Source organism: Protopterus annectens, chromosome 13.part0, assembly GCF_019279795.1.
Source record: "Protopterus annectens isolate FY-2018-M chromosome 13.part0, PAN1.0, whole genome shotgun sequence".
Lineage (NCBI taxonomy): Eukaryota > Metazoa > Chordata > Ceratodontiformes > Protopteridae > Protopterus > Protopterus annectens.
Window position 1 is genome coordinate 1,012,899,876 of NC_056747.1, and position 17,057 is coordinate 1,012,916,932.

The 17,057-nt window shown below is 37.7% G+C and overlaps 1 protein-coding gene across 1 annotated transcript in view; it reads right to left on the reverse strand.

The window, feature by feature from the left end:
* The window catches only part of TNS4 (tensin 4), a 56,648-nt gene extending 40,531 nt beyond the window's left edge, over positions 1 to 16,117 (reverse strand). The window contains exon 1 of the mRNA XM_044055011.1: positions 16,029 to 16,117. The gene's annotated coding sequence lies outside the window, so the exon portion shown is untranslated. The remainder of the gene's footprint in view (positions 1 to 16,028) is intronic.
* Positions 16,118 to 17,057: the final 940 nt, after the last annotated feature.

Sequence of the window (17,057 nt, forward strand, 5' to 3'; positions counted from 1 at the left end):
TGAGGATTTTGACTCTCACAGGTTGCTTTTAATGACTGGTATTATCTTATACATGTATCCTTCTATGGATATGTGTGCTCGCATTTCCTTCTGTACAGCACATATTACACTCTGCTAAGTATAGTTCACTATACAGCAGCCTACTCACAGTTCTGATCTGGCAGAGGTATCAGACCCTTAGTCTATTATTGGTTAATGGGTTTCATCCTGTAGTCCTGAGTTTGATTCCCTCAATTTCCATTTGCAAACTGTGTGAATGAGCAAGCCATTTAATCAGACAGTGCTACCAGGTCGCCCCAGAAAAAAAATGGCCCTTTTGTCCAGTGCCCTTATTCAGTTAACTGGTCTTCAGCTGTGTACCTCCAGTGCCATGGAGCAGTTTCACACTTACAGAATAATCACTATAGCTACTGTTTAAGAATTTAAAATATTGTAAGAATGTTCTTTTAAAGTACCACTACAGCTTGAGCTACCAAATAATACAGTTTTAACTGTGCCTTCTGCACATGCTTTGCTTTTGACTCAGGCCATAAGTGAAATGGACCAGATTTAGGTCAATCCACTGAACTAGATACCAAATAAGTAATAAATAAACAGTTAAAGAAAAATGTGTACTGTCACCATTATTTCTGGGTCATCAGCTAGAATACCAGCATAATACAGAGGTAACATTATACCTTTTACTGGGCCTATAAAAGGTATCGCATTTGTGTTGCACTGTTTTACTGTCTCCTTGTTTATTTTACCAGCACTGATATAATGCATTCTTTACTGTCTACCTTGGTTGAATGTAGAGATCAATTTTTTTTTCAGGTCACAACAGAAGACAGTCAGTTTGGATCAGTGCACTTAACAAACAGATTATAGAAATCACTAGTTACACCCAGAGATAACAGACTATAATGTAAAACTTATGCCGATAGTAAGAAAATTATATAGAATGTACCATTTCATAAAGACTAAAAATTGACATAGTGCAGAATTTGCACCTTACTTCAATGGTTGCAATTGTGTTCATGTCGCAGATTGATCTGCAGGAGGTAGCCGTATGCAGACTAGGACAGGAGAAAACAAACTGCTGTAGGTGCAAACAATACCAGCTCCTGGAAGGAAAAAATATTCAATGTGGTCTACAGATTGCAGGCGTAAAAGGAAAAAATGGCTAGGGTATACAGGAAAACAGTGAAAAATACATCTAAAGATAAATAGTCCTGGGGGTGCAGGGGGTGAAGGTACTTAGATGCACCTTTTGTTTGACTCCTAGTAGAGGGAGAGACAAGCAACAGGGTACGGAAAACCAGGGCTATGGCTATACCAACAAGCCCATTGCATGTCCTTCCATATGATGGGATGGGTGCGCACAGGAGGTAGAACTTAGGAGGAAAAAACTTCTTCTGTAGCAGTGTGAAACTGCCCCTAGATGCCTAAGTCACCTCATAGGCCTCACAAATGTGTCAGTGACAGTCCAAGGCAAGCTAGTCAGGTTTTGTAGACCTGATGAATGAGAACAGCTGTAAGGAGTCAAATGTGCCACACAAAAAAAAAAAAAAAACTAGTCAGTACGGGTATCATTTAACCAGGGGTGGTGTAAACAGTAGCAGTAATATAAGGAAAGGGAGAGTTATTTTACATTGAGATTCTGTCACACAAAAACACTGAATGTTCAACATGAAAAGAAAAAAAAGCAAAGGGAACCCACACACCTCAAGCATTTCATTAATTTTTCATTTAACATTTGTTCACCGGGAAAGTCCAAATGGAACAGCACCCATTTTTAGCAGAAGCGCACAGAGAAACCCTCCAGATGCATGTCTTTGGAATGTGGGAGGAAACTGGAGCAAACCCACAAGAACACAGGGAGCACATGTAGACTCCACACAGAAGGCATTCCAGCCAAGAATCAAACTGAAGAACTTCTTGCTGTGAGGCAACAATGCTAACTGCTGCACCACCCGGATCATTATTTGACATTTAAAAAATGTACACAATATTTTTCAAAGAGACCAAACATCTCTGCTCCTTTCAACCCCCACAGCTAAAAAGCAGTAACTCTGAGATCACACAACAGTGGAGAAAGGGAATCTGTCCTTTTCTTCACCTGATCTCAGCAAAACGACTGTCAGTGCCAGTCATTAGTAGTGTAAGTAAAAGGCATGAACCCATCGTTCCTCTTCAATTGCATTGCTACCTTCTGATGAAATGTACTATCAATGTAAGTTTTTTGATGAAACATAACATTGATGAACGACACTTAATGGGTAGTGGAGTATGAAATGGGATGACCTACTCATCAATGCTGTAAGGTAAAATGTAACCTGCATAGTAAGTTGGTATAAGAATCTTGAGTCATCACTGGATCTGCTGAATTGCAAGGCTGAAAGCGAAGAGATCCACTCAGGAAAATTCATTATGGTTGTTGTTGTCTTTCGGCTTTTCCCAGTTAGGGCTTGCCACAGCGGAACTCCGGTCCGCTAATGATTGGCAATTGATTTTTACATGCTGAGTTGCCAGCCCTAACACACAACCTTCAACGAAGGTATGCCCATTCACGCATGTCTCCACGTAGAAGATGCTCTAGCTGAGAGTCGAACCGGTCAGCGTCTTACTGTGAGGCGACAACGCTAGTTCAAATGTCTCCCTCAAATTAAGTCTCAGAGTCTCTTTCAGACTGCGTGACTATTTGCGGTATCTTCATTTTGCTGCTGAGGCCCATCATATTTTGGGGCTGTACTTTGTTGAACCTGCAGCCACAGCTGCTCCTGCTCCTTCTCTATGGACTTTCTAAATCTCATTCCTTTACATTTTCAGAACATTAAATATTAGTTTTATTGCTTCCTGCTTATTTTTTTTTTTTGGTTGGTTGGTTTTGGGTTGGAGGTTGTTCTGCTTGCCCCAGTATAGACTACAGAGTGAATTTTATTTGGGGGACTGGGAACTGTTGTTTTGGGCTCTTTTTGCAGTTCCTTATTTTTACTACTTATCAAAGGGAACAACTGAGCTGTCATCATTATTACAACTTTACCTTCTGCTCTTTTTAAAGATTATATCCTCCTTCTTTGAACTCTGGAGAGGGATCACAATGCCTTCCACCATAAATTTATTTTCAATAATACAACAAATGTATTTATTCATTTGGCCATCTGGACTGATATTCTATTGGGTGTAGTCGGTCAATGGCGAAGTCTGAGGTATAAATCCTGTGACACAAAAGTCCAGTTATATCTCCCTTTCTGTTGGGAGAAGCCAATGGCTTTTACTTCTTCACAGGACTATTTGGACACCATGTTATACACAAAAGCTAGTTATTTGCAACTTAACCCTGTGAAGACTAAGATCTTGAGTGTATGTGCAACCCTTAAGGTTTCTACTGTTCTATGCTTGTCCACTATGATTATTTATGGGAGGAACAGGCTTGTATTTGTATAGAAGATGTAGGACCAAGGGCTGATTATGGATGATCAACTGTTTTCATACAGGGTCTATTGAGAGGATGAAGTCCCTGTTAACTTTTACAGACTTGGTTACAATGATCAGTACATTGGTCTTTTCCCATGGAGATTATTGAAGTTCTATCTGCCCTTAAGCTGCCAAGTGTAGGTGTTTCTTGCACCCAGGAGGTGCCAAACTCCACAGCTAGGATTCCAATGAGCTCACACCAGCACAACCATGTTACACCTGCACCAGCTACCTGTGGCATCAAAAAGTACATGCAAAGTTTTGGTACACACATATCTATCCCTGCATGACACAGATCCTGCTTAATCCTAAGAGCTGTGATCCCCTACCACTCATCTCAGCACTTTGCCCATCTATTGTGGACTGAAAAAATATTCTGAGGATGTGATTTGAAACATCTGGCCTATGATCTTTTTCATATCAGTCTATACTGCTATGGAATTTAGTACCTTGATATCTTCAGTGATGTGCCATGACAGGTTCCTTCAAGAAGTTTCTAAAGCTTGATTTACTTATTACAGCCTCCCCAGGTCTTGCTGATGAGTCTTAATGCAGCGTAGACTTACTTTTTACTAAATATATGTTTACCGGTTGTTTTTGAATTGTAAGATGCTTATTCTTAAGCAAATTAATAAACATTTGATTAACTGATTACCACTTAGCATGAGGATTATTCGTAAGTACCCACTCATATACGGAAACTTATAGAAAGAAGCTACAGCTGGAAATGTGGAAGCATTCATCCTACTAAAAGAACAAAAGACTTGTACAAGCAGCTGCTGGTGGAAAAGATTAGCATGGAAATAATTGGTCATTTTGAGTAGGACTAGATGTTAATGAAGAGTGCAAGGTTGCTTCGGCTATTAGAATCAGCATGAAGACGAGCATGGTTGAGAAACTGCATATGACTAAAAAGGAAGTCACAGAGAGAAGGAACAGCAAGTTTGCTACATTTATAAAGCCTCACCTGAACTTCATTGTAAAATAACACTGTCCTTGTATGAACATTCAGTTTTATACTATCCAGAAACACAGTGATGGTTGGGCTAGTCTGTGCAGCAACGTCAATAAAAAGTCAGACAACTGTTTGCTGTTCAGATTCTCAGAAAGTGACAGACAAAAACAAAGAAAGAATGCAGTTAAATGTATCCGGAGGGGACTAAGCAATATACCTCACACCTGTTTTTCTAGTCTTTATGTTAGACCTTTTATGCTATTTGTTAAAAACATTGCAAGTTGGGACCTCTAACTCTGAAAGCTATACTGGAAACTGTAGAGTGCTGTATACTGAGCCTTGCATTCAATACAGTCAATGTTTTCCTTAAACTACTCTTTATTCTAATAATATTAGACCACTACCTACACTTAAATAAAAAGTATTGTTGTTGCTAAACTTTAATTATTAAGAGTGCGTGTGTTCATAGGTTTATATTAGGCTATCAGTCCACAGACAATTACAAGCCTAGCCAATAACAAGAGATCAGACTCAAACCTTGTACCTTGTAGGTAAAAACCTTAATCACTATGACATCCCCATCCCACCTTCAAATTCAACCAACTACTTGATATGGGAATGAAGCTCATTCTTCCTGTTAATCTACGTGTGTGTGTGTGTGTGTGTGTGTGTGTGTGTGTGTGTGTGTGTGTATGGATCTATACAAGTTTGAAGCACCAGAAGATCAAATGGCTAAATGTCAAGCCATAAATATCAACACCACATCAAGAAGAACAACTTTTTTGTTGGGGGGGGGCAAACCCCATGTACCCCTCGCAATCACTGCTAACTATATATACCAATCTTGAGATCACACTACAGCAGAAAAAAAATCAAATTCCTGGATCCCCTCAGTACTGCGATCTCACATAACAGGCTTCACCTTCACTTAGCTGTATTCCACATTCTGCATTTTAATATTTACAGCCGTTCAATCTTCTGGTATTTTGATCTTATAAAACAGACATATATATAGATATATATATATATATATATATATATATATATATATATATATATATATATATATAGATATATATATATGGGTCTGCTTCTGTTCTACAAAAACATGTTTTTTCGAAGAGCAGAAGTATGAACCCATTTCAGCAAAAGTGCACTTAACCGAAAGTGCATTTTCAAGAGCACCGGTTCACCGAACTGGAAATAAAAAATAAAAAATACTGCAAACATACTTTTGCAGGGGGCACAGTGGGAATAAGGAAATATACCCATATCCCTTCTCTAGTGTGATCTCAGAGTTAGTATATATAAGTTGCGGGGGGTGTGGGGGGGAAGCAGCTTCCTACATGGGGGGGGGGGTCAGGGAGGCTTGCCCCCCCCCCCCTGCAAAAGCATATTTGAAGTGTTTTTTGTTTTTATTTCTGGTTCAGTGAATCAGTGTTCACAAATGTGAAGTTTCGGTTAAGTGCACTTTCACTGAAATGGGTTCAGACTTCTGCTCTTTGAAAAAACGTGTTTTCGTAGAACAGAAGTAGATCCATATAAATATATATATATATATATATATATATATATATATATATATATGGGTCTACTTTGTAACATCTAAAACCGATAACATCTAATTTCATAACATTGAGACCAGAACATCTAAAACCCAAAACATCTAAAATCCATAACATTGAATTTCACAACATCTAACACTACAAATCACAAGAAAATAACATCCCACCACATATAATGATGCCAAACTACCAAACACACTTTTTACTATGTTTCTGCAGGGGGGCAAGCCCCCCCCTGCACCCCCATGTGGGGGATTCTACCCCACACACCCCCACAAATTAAATATACCAACTCCAAGATCAATGCAGTAGGAAAAGGTTAATTTCCTAACCCCACTGTATCAAGCCCCCCTGCAGAAACATAGTAAAAAGTGTGTTTGGTAGTTTGGTGTCATTATATGTCATTATATGTGGAGGGGATGTTATTTTCATGTGATTTGTACTGTTAGATGTTATGAAATTCAGTGTTATGGGTTTTAGATGTTCTGGTCTCAGTGTTATGAAATTAGATGTTATGGGTTTTAGATGTTTTGAAGAGATAAATAGATAGACTACTAAAGATACCAGGCTGGTGACCACCAGCTGTGTATTCTAGACCAATTGTGTCTCTATGTATCATGAGTGTATATTAGGAGGGAGCATAGATATAGATACAGGTATATATATATATATATATATATATATATATATATATATATAGATGTAGATATATAGAGAGATACAGTTATTATAAATTATTAGGTACTTAATGCAGAGATACTAAATGCTGACTGAATTTAATATGAAATATCTGAACTTAGAACATGAGGACATTCATTTATGTTCTGTAAATATGCTAATTTAGTTTCTCTGTTAATAATTCTGTAATTTATTTGTATTTAACTGAAGTTGTGGATGAAAAGAGTCATTGGACTAGAACATCTACCTGATTATTAGTAATAAATACATACATACATACATACATGCATACATAAAATAACTAGGTCTCTGATACAGAAATGGCATCCTATAAACTCTGTTCATAGATGTCACTTGAATGACTCTTTAAACCAAGTCATTGCCATGTTACAGTTATGGTTCTGGTATCCCAAGAACATAACCGCTGATGCATGTGTGATGCAGAAGACCTTTACAATGGGACTGTGCCATCATTATGACAGAACAAATTATTTCAGGAAGTGGCTTATTATTTGCTTTTTATAATGCAAGCTGCAAGAATGGAATTAGAGCTACTTGGTGTGCTATGTGTATTCATACAAGTAGTTGAAGAAATCACTGCAACAAACTATGCAGTAGTTCTGACAACATGTTAGTGACCAATGCATTTATAAAGGAGGTTTAAGATGTCAGTGCATTAATAAGTATTTACATACTTTAAAAGCAAAGCAACACAGAGCTTTCACTTTGTCTTGTCTACTTACCTAGAGCCTTAATTAAACAGTTATAAAATATCTTACACAACACGGTAAACTATTTCCAGTAAAAACTGGAACATTACGAAAGGGCAGGTCAGCTGAGTTTTAGTCAATTTCCTTGGACTATTTTTTATTTTCCTTGATGATGGGGTGTGTCACTAACCAACAGATTTCAGCAAAGGAAGTATTGCCATGACAATGTTCATTTGTTTAGATAATTTAGTATAACAAGCAGTGATAAGTGTCAGATATGTTAGGAACATCTTGGCACAAAATTAAAAAGATGAACAATTGACTGTCTCATTTCATTTCTTAATTGATGAGGTGGTGGGTTTCAATTTGAAGCTTGATTTCTGTGATGTTATACTGTTTTTACAGCTTGTCATTAAGCCTTGTACAGTTGGTGCCAATGTAAAGCTTCAGAGAAAGACTGATGCAGTTTGCAATGTACATGAATGTAGATTTTTGTGAGTATTCATTCCCACATTCTATGATGCTGGGAATGAAAGCATTTCTCTGGGCAGATTAAGGCCATTATATGACTTGCTTAGCATTGAAATTAATTAATTATCATTGTTTATGACCTCTCTGCAGCAATTATATATTTATTCATACTACGAGACAGTAGTATACTGGTATTGTACTCGGCATTGCTGCATCACAGACCTTTGTTCTCTGGTTTGGTTTCCCTCTCAGGTGCCTTCTCTGAGGAATTTAAATGTCCCTCCTGTGTGCTGTAGATGAATGGTGACATTCCAAGTCATGTTTGTGTGTGTGTGTGTGTGTGTGTGTGTGTGTGTGTGTGTGTGTGTGTGTGTGTGTGTGTGTGTGCACGTGTGTGTGTGTTATTGTGCACACATGAGTGCATATGAGTATGTGTCCATCCAGCAATGAACTAGTGAACTAGGGTCCAACTCAAAATGACTCCATGCCTTCTGTAAAAGCAGATACTGAAAATGAATGAATCAGATTACAGACACAGAGTACTGCAAAACCACACCATTGTAATGAAATTTATTTGTATATTTTTTCTAAGCATTTATGATTGTTAAAAAAGCACGCATTCTTTTCTTATACTCTTTGATTATAATCATGCTTTACCAGCAAAGGTGGAAGTTGTCCTTTTTCTGAACCTCAGTGAAATATTTGATTTGTTCTCCCATTCAGGTCTGGTGCAAATGGAATCCTTAATTATTTGGAGGGTCACAATATGCCAAACTGTTTGTAGTTCAAAGGTACCAGAAGGGAAAGTGGTTTAAAGAGGTAATAAAAGGAACCTTCTAGGGATTAGTCTTGGAGATGTTTCTCTTTACATCTATTGCCTCTGACATTGAGAAAGGTATCACATGGAAAAATGGAAAATGCACTTCTTTAGAGATTGTCGTTCATAATAAAATTTTTACAGATATGATGGCAGATGTGATTGCGAATCAAACAGTTCAACTGAGAACTAAGATGCTCTGAATGGATGTTTTGACCAGAAAAAAAAAATTTAAAGCAGGGCAGGTGTACTCAAAGGATCAGACACTGTAGACTTTAATTGAGAAAAATGATTAAAGGCCTAATTAATTTTGATTGAAAGCAGAAGATAAATGTAAGACTATGTGGAAGTTGTCTTGTACAGCTACATGAAATTAAGTGACAAATTCTGCACGCAGTTTAATTCATATTCACTTGAAAAGACATTGTTCTATTGATAGCGGACTGCATATAGGTGACCATGACACTACACGACACTATGTGATCTGGTTTGGGAAGTGACTTGAATATTTCAGCCAGTTCTCCCTACAGCAGAGAAGGCATGATGAATACAGTAGACCTCTTCAAGTACCAAGCAATCAGAATGGGACAGGACTTTCAAAAAATAGGGTTTACTGTGCCATAAAGTCTGTAACTGAAACAGTTGAGACAGAAAAAAGTAAAACTTCAAGAGAGATACAAGGAGATAAAACTTCCATGAAAAACTGCAGACCATGCCTCCCAGCTGTCCAGATTTCCACAGACTGTCCAGATTTTTGCTTCATATGTTTGGTCTCTTACTCATACAATTTGTGATTTTTATGGCAAATCACAGAGGATTGAAGTATATAAATATTTACATACATTTGAGTTTAAGACTTCCTATCCTTCAAAAAATGCACACTGACAGAAATCCTGTTATTCTAGCAGCTTTCTAGGTTTATAAGACAAATATCTAAACTCCATCCCTGATTCTGAGCCTTTATCCTTCCATTATTTTAGGCTTTGTCCACATTTCTTGTGCTAAGATGTTGAGGGGGTATGCTGCTGAGTCAACAGACCATGAGGCTTACTGTAGTGGAATTTGTAAATTCTAGTCTTTAATGAAATTTATAATGACATTTCCACAGATATATTTCAGTTCAGGAGACTCTGATTTGGTCCACAATCTTCACACCCATTTTATTTTCTCAGTAAGTGTTACTATGCAGGACTTTAGCCTTGTCCCACAGAATTTACGATTTCAAGAAGAGATGATTATAAACTGCCAGGAAGAGTGACATTAAGCACAGCTCCACCTGAACAGATGACTGTGACAATACGAAATAAATGTGAGACTATACACAGTGACCCATACGTGGAAGTTCATTCTAAATATGCATACCTTTGAGAGATACTGACAGTCTGGGCATGTCTTTGGGCGGTACTGATGTCTGTACTCTAGCTCTTCAACCCTCAGACTTTTGCTCATAGCCATAATGTTCTTTTATGATGTCACTGCCCACCATCATATTCATAGCTATGATGTCATAAGCACAGTGTTATAGGTAGTAAGGCAATTTTAGCTGATGAACATACAAAGAGCAGAACTGCAAATTTTGTGAAAAGTGACCAAAGCAGTAGAGGGCAACAGGATAACTGCAGAACCAATAAGATAGGCTATTATACATCCCACTAGTATGTTGTTTAAATATCTGTTGGAGACCTCATTTAAATGCCTGATGGTTTTAACTTTGGTCACAGCACTTCATCCTCTGATAGCTAACTGCACCTGACGACTTTCTCACTTTCTGTCATGCTGCTGTGGTGTGATGGGGCAGGGACACAAACAGTTGAACAAAGCCGGCGCAGGTGACAGCAATCAACTCAATCACCCTTCTGTTTTTTTTTTTTTCAATGAAACACTTACAGAGAAAATCAGCTGGACTGTGCCAATTCAGGAATAACAGTGCTCCAATAATTAATATACTTTAGCATACTGTTCAGCCTTGCTCATAGTAATCAACCCACTGTGGAGGATTTTACAGTTCGGAGCTAGCAGAAACTTTCAAATAAAGCAGGGAAAAATGTGTCTCTGAAGAAAGAAATGCACTGGGAGCAATACAGCATTTGGAGTTGTGTAGCTCCTTAGCCAATGGATTTAATGGATTTAATGCCTATGATAACTAGCTCTGCCATGTCAGTGCACAAACACTAATACTGGTAAAGTACAGTTAGGCAGCAGTCATTGTGTCTGAGTATGATTTTCACTACTGATAAGGAATCCATGATGTTAATCTGCAAATACGAAGACATAGTTGCAAAACCAATTCCATAAAAGTTATACAAGGAAAGGCAAGACGTGCCCATGTTAAAGGATAAACATAAAAAGCAAGCATTGAGGATATCATAGCTTCAAACATTATTCAAAGTAAGTAGCAGGTATGAGCTAATTCACTGTACCTCTCAGTGACACTTAGGAAATGATTGCCGGTTGAAGTCCACAGGAACAAAGCTCCTATTACAATGAAGTTAGCCAACTCCAGACAGATTGTTTAAAAAGCACCCCATGTCTTTGTCCCTGTAGAGAATTATGACTGAATCTTAAACAACAACATTGTTGTAGTATGTTCCATACACAATGTCATGGAATTCACCTCAACAGTGGAGCAAAATGAAGTTTGAGAGATGAATCTTGCCATCCATGTTGACAAAAACACATAACTAAGCTATGATCAGATATACCTAGTCATAGCTCTTAGCACCCACAGATGTCTGTCCCCTAGGAAATGCATTATATCATTCATAACCTCAATACCCACTTTTAAATGGCATTCTGCCGATTACTAATTTCCTACTACTCCTTCCAGAAAACTATGGCACTACAAACTATTATAAGATTCTCCTTTTTTCTTCATTTTACCTCTGAATGAATAGTTTCCCATTAATTACTTACCAGCAGCCTTACTAGGTATAACTTCTAGTTACCTTCTAGATAGTATACATGGGGGGGGGTCTACATTAAATCACTGAACACTTAAAAAAGCGAACGCTGATTTATTGACCCCATGTAAGTGAAAGCTTACAATCCCAAACACTCGGAACAGCGATTTTTTTCCCCAGGGAAAAAAATCGCTGTTCCACAAAAAAAAAATAAAAATAAAAACTTCAAAACATTACATAAAGTAGGGAGCTTCACTCCCCAATGTGGGGGGGTGCCCCCCACACTTCCCCTACTTAAATATACTAACTCCGAGATCGCACTACAGTGACGAGAATGGCAAAGTAATGGAGGTGGCCAAGCGATTTCTTTCCCAGGGAAAGAAATCACTATGCCATTTCGTTATTTTGCTGTTTCGTGCTTTCAAGTTCGATCAAGAGGCATTCAAAAAATTGCATCTTTGATTATATAATAGGAACCCTACATGGGTAGTGTGACTGAATCAAAGCTCGTCTGGACCTCTGAGCCCACTTTCAGTCACAATGACTCATAATTCCAAGCAGAATTAGAATTTTCAGATATCCAGTCTGTGATTTCATATACATTGACAGAAAAGGCCTGCCAAATGCACCCAAGTGCTGCACTAAGATCTTATATACCTATCTCACCTTCACTCCTTCTCTGTCTCTCTTTTATAAATTCCAGGTATCCAAGACCCCCTCCATTAACCCACATATTATTGCTGCCTCTTTTAATGAGTTTCAGGCTCCTACGATCCCATCTGTGTGAAAATGTCCATCACAAATAATTCCCTTTCCAGCTGCCACCCATTTTCCCTTCTCTCCATCTATACTTCTTTATCATCTCCACACCATTTGCCCCTGACATTGCAGTGTGTCAGAATAATTTAACCCTTTTTCATCCCTCTTCTATTATAAAGAAGCTACACCGTGGTTAGCCCCCTTCATTTCACTCATAATATCAGTAAGGTGCCTTATTTCTACTAGCCTTATCCCTGTTCAACTAAATTGTCATCAGAAGTGGACATAGTACTACAAATGCAAACTTATTAATGTCCCTTATAATTACAGAATGACCACAACAGCTTATGAGCCCACATTATGACAGTCCCTTCAATCATGATGCACAATTCAAAGCTGCCTGTTGATATTCATTGGACCTCAGCTGTGATCCTCAGAGAAGCACAAATGGAGGTGTGACTGAATAAATGTATACTAAGTCTGAAGTTGTGGTACCCCAGAGTATTCCCCTGACTCCAAATTAAACTGATCTTAGAGTTAATATGTACAAGTATAAGGAATGTAGGGGTGGTACAGTGGTGGATTCCCTTCTGCAAAATAAATTTAAAAATATAGTGAGAAGTTTCTACATTTTTGATTGAATTGCAATTTAGTTTTCAGACCGTTGGGTCTCATAATATTAGGTCTCACACTTATGATAAGGATACGTGATTCAGTTATTAAAATCCCTACATCATTTTCTTCCTCTGCTCTGCTTAGGGTCATCACACCAAGTATGCCTTTTTTTTCTGTATTCCTTCCTGCAAAGTACTTAACCTTGAACTTTTTGTACTAACTGTAACTTACGTCATGTCTGCCCACCTTGGAAGCCACACCTGGCATTACTGGAGACCATAGCTCTCAACCTCTTAGCACAAGAAATCTGGACAGATACAAAATCAATAGGGCGACAAAAGTACAAGACTAGGGGCAGATCTTAAATATTGCTCTTATAAAAATTAGAACATTGGTAGAAAACAGATTTTGCATTGGCATGCATTTTCTGAAGGATATAAAATTCAGTTTAATGACTTCAATTCTAAGTGATTTGCCAGAAAACTAGAAATTTTATGAGGAACAGACCAAACCCAAGAGGCAAAAATCTGGACATTCTGCAAAAATCTGGACAATTGAGATGTATGCCGGAGAATAATCCTGTCATTCACAACTAAAAAAACTGTCTTGGTGCCATCACAGAGCTATCATATCTTCCTTCCAATCTAGTATACTTCACATAAAATGATGGTCCTAGCATCTCACCATTTTATGTTTTTTTTTTTCTGTTTGTTTTTTTTTTTTTCCCTATGCAGTCTCCATTTTGCATTCCTTTAGTCATTTATTACCCTAGCTATCACACAAGTCCTTCAGTACATCCTTGCTCTTTAATTGTCCCACCACCTTCCTTTGAGGCATAAAATTAAAGGTGTTGCTAAAGATGAGATGCACTGCATACACAGGTCTCCGTCATTGAAGCCCCAACACAAACTAGATCTCATCGGGCAAGTCCTCTGCCACGTACAACCAAGCTATTGCAACCTTTAAGAAAATGAAAGCTCAGACATTCTACAAATATGCCGTGTAGACTTTTTTCCATTAAATTCCCTAACAGGTCTGCACTTGCCTAGCTTTAGCTTTATGCTATGGAACTACCTTTGCTCTCCTCTGCTGGTAAGCATCACTTCACTTTCTGTAGGGAGACTTAACTTTAGTCTTTGATAAACAGGCAATGCTTCCAGCTCTTTTAGCTTCAGCAAGGTTTATTTCCTAGAGCTCCTTTATGATCCCTTGATGTACTTCGTCTGACTTCTGTTGCTATGTTCACCTCCATATTTATGAGCTACTGCAAACTTTTACTTCAGCATTTTATTACATATTCTGTTATCCCTCACTTATCCCGCTCCAGGAGCACACTTAAGATGCATATGTATTCATAATATGTACCACTTATTTGCCCCTTTCTGTGCATTCCTCGGTTTTGTTCTAACCTCAGAGTCTCACCACTAGTAAAGCTGTTGTCACATACTAAACCTTCTCAGTCTTTTTTTTCTCTCCTGGGGCTACTCCTTCTCATCTGTTGGAATCTCTGCACACTACTAAATTCTCCACTTTCCTTCTGTTTCATGCAGTTTCCTGACTCTTGTATTTTCTTACAACTAAGCATTTGTCTTATAGTTTTCTCTGTTTTACCTACATGGCTTCTTATAACTCAGTCTTAGTACATTCCAATGCATCATTCTGGCCTTCCATCTCACAGACATCATTCAAAGATACCTTGCTGAGACTTGTCTTACAAGAAAACATTCCCACAGGGCAAACCATAAAAGAAAAGCATCTGGTAGCCTCTTTTAACTATTGTAAAAATCTACATATGAACATCTTAAAGATGTTTCTACCAGATCACCTTTATGGGCACAAAAAGCTTTTTATTTAAATAGTTGTGCTACTTTAAAAATTATATTACAATTATATATTACCCTTGCTAAGCAGATATTTGATGTCAGAATCTTTCCTCTGTTGCATGATGATAATAGATGTTTATTAACTTTCTTTACTTGAGAAAACAGACATCATTTATTTCCCTGTTTAATCATTCTTTGCACATACGACCATTATTTGAGTTTAACAAAACGTTCCTTATAAAATAAAATGCATTTGTGGTACAAAAGCAGTAAAAGTTCTAACCAGACCATACAGTTAAACTGATAATGTATTTTAAAGGCTACAGCTAGTGGAAAGGCATAAAACAGTTCTGTCCTTAAGGGTAGATATGTTACTCATATCTGTGTGCAATGTCTTCCCTCTGTGCAAGTCATTTAACCTTCCTAATGTGCCGAATACTTTATTTCCTTATACACATCCCTGGACAATCATTTCAAGAAGGATGCACACAGTTTGACTAGCATATCTCACTTTATACAATCTCTATTTATCTCACATTTTGATATGCCAGTATGAGTTAAAACATTAAACAAGTATATAACTTCTGAAATAAACTCTACAAATGAAGCAGGATGCAGCAGATATTTCTATTTAATATATAAGGACTCTTCAGAGTAAAAATAGACCCTATTACTCTCCTGTTAAAAATACTAAGCAAGTGTATACCATCCCAACACACTACATACGCACGCACACACACACACACACACACACACACACACACACACACACACACACACACACACACACACACACACACACACACACACACAAAATAAACAGCATTTGAAACTTTTACTCTAATGCACAACTTGGTCTTAAAATCATTTTGTACAACGGACATTGACTTTGATTACTTTCATCATACTTTTACAACAACACGTCCTGATATAAAATATCAGTGGCTGCATAATAAACTGTCCTCCATGTGTAACAGCAGTTGGCATTTTGATTCTTTTCTTGCCTTACAATTCATGCATTTGACAGAATACGTACATGCATGACACCCATACCCTCTGAGTGCTATTAATTGAGATTATGTCCATTTATTTTCCTTTCCATCACTCAATAACGTATGGTATTTTAAACGTCAACTGTACTTACAACTGCCATGCATAAAACTACTGAAGATCCTTCACATACAATGCAAATGTAATAAACTGTAAAATATTCTGCACCCGTGGCATTTTCTGCAACTGATCGTTTTTGTTAAGTATTGTGAATAGGAAAGCATCTTACCTTGTAATGCTTCTGACAAGGTGAATTTCCACTTGACAAAAGACGAGTGTTTTCAGACTTCCTTACAGAGAGCTGACTGCCAAATCCTTTGTACCCTACTTATGACTAAGTTTAAGAAGCCGCAGCCCTCCCCCGCAGGAAGAAGTCAAAGGGGCATGTCCTTTCCTGTTTAGGGTGTGCCTTGTGACCTCACCCAGGTATGAAGAAAGAAAGAGGGATAAGCAGAGGCAGGCAGCTGTTAGCCGCTCTGTTACATACCCCACCCAGTTACTACATGCATACATATTTTTTCACATTTCTTAGGAATACCCACTTGTCTGCCTCAGAGGAAATCCCCTTAAAAGGGAACTCTAGAGACATATTGCTAACCCCAAGACCACAATCATGCCTTTAAGGAAAGGAATATTTCATATCGCATTGTTTATTTCCTTTTAGACCCTTACTCATTTAATTTTACACATTTTTCACAAATTTTAACACAAGTAATTACATTAAATAATGTCATGCAGTGCTATAAAACAAAAACTTAACTCCATGTATTAAATGAAAAGAGAATATTTAAATATATTTAAAATTTCTATATAATTAAATATATATTTCTGTTAGTTGTACAAAGTGGTATGAGTCATGCCATAAACAAACTCTACAACAGAAGGAAGAAACTGTTGCAAAAAAAAGAGTAAAATCCCATGATTGGAGAAACTCCCTGATCAGCTTCAATAAGAAGCTGAGATCCCTCATAAAATCCTCCAAAGCTAGTTATGAAAACAAAATCGCCACTGACTCTAAAGACAACCACAAAGCATTCTATAGCTATGTCAAGAATCTCAATGTCAACACTCAGATCTGCTCTGAGTTACAGCACAATGGCACTAAATATACAGAACCAACAGATATTGCCAACATCCTGGCAGATATGTTCAGTGCTAACTTTACCCCTCTGTCATCCCCTAAAGGGCCCATCTCTATAACAGAAGAATGCAAAATTCCTGTAATCAGGGCTGCACAGGTAAAAAACACACTATCCAA